Genomic DNA, 378 nt, shown 5'->3' on the forward strand with positions numbered 1-378 from the left:
TTCCTTTTTGTCTTTTACCTCGAAGGATAAACAATGTTTTACTTTGTTAGGACCTTCGATGATTGTGGCTTTTGAGGTATGTTTCAACAGCATATCAATGCCCATTGAAATACTGTATACAGTATATAGTATATATGAGTGTTAGTACACTGTGAGAATAAGTCAGGGGTGCCGTGAAAATGTTTCAAATTCCCCTTTATAATAAATAATGAAGAATGGAAATTAACTCCTGTGTTGCAAGATCTTAATTGCACGGCTGCGTGATTCATCAATTCCAGCCGAATGGAAGCTCTGCGTTCACCAAAACAAGCTCAAGTTTTATAGGGAAATAGACAGACAGACAGACAGACAGACAGACAGACAGATAGATAGATAATT

This window comes from Zeus faber (assembly GCF_960531495.2).
Source record: "Zeus faber genome assembly, chromosome: 7".
Lineage (NCBI taxonomy): Eukaryota > Metazoa > Chordata > Actinopteri > Zeiformes > Zeidae > Zeus > Zeus faber.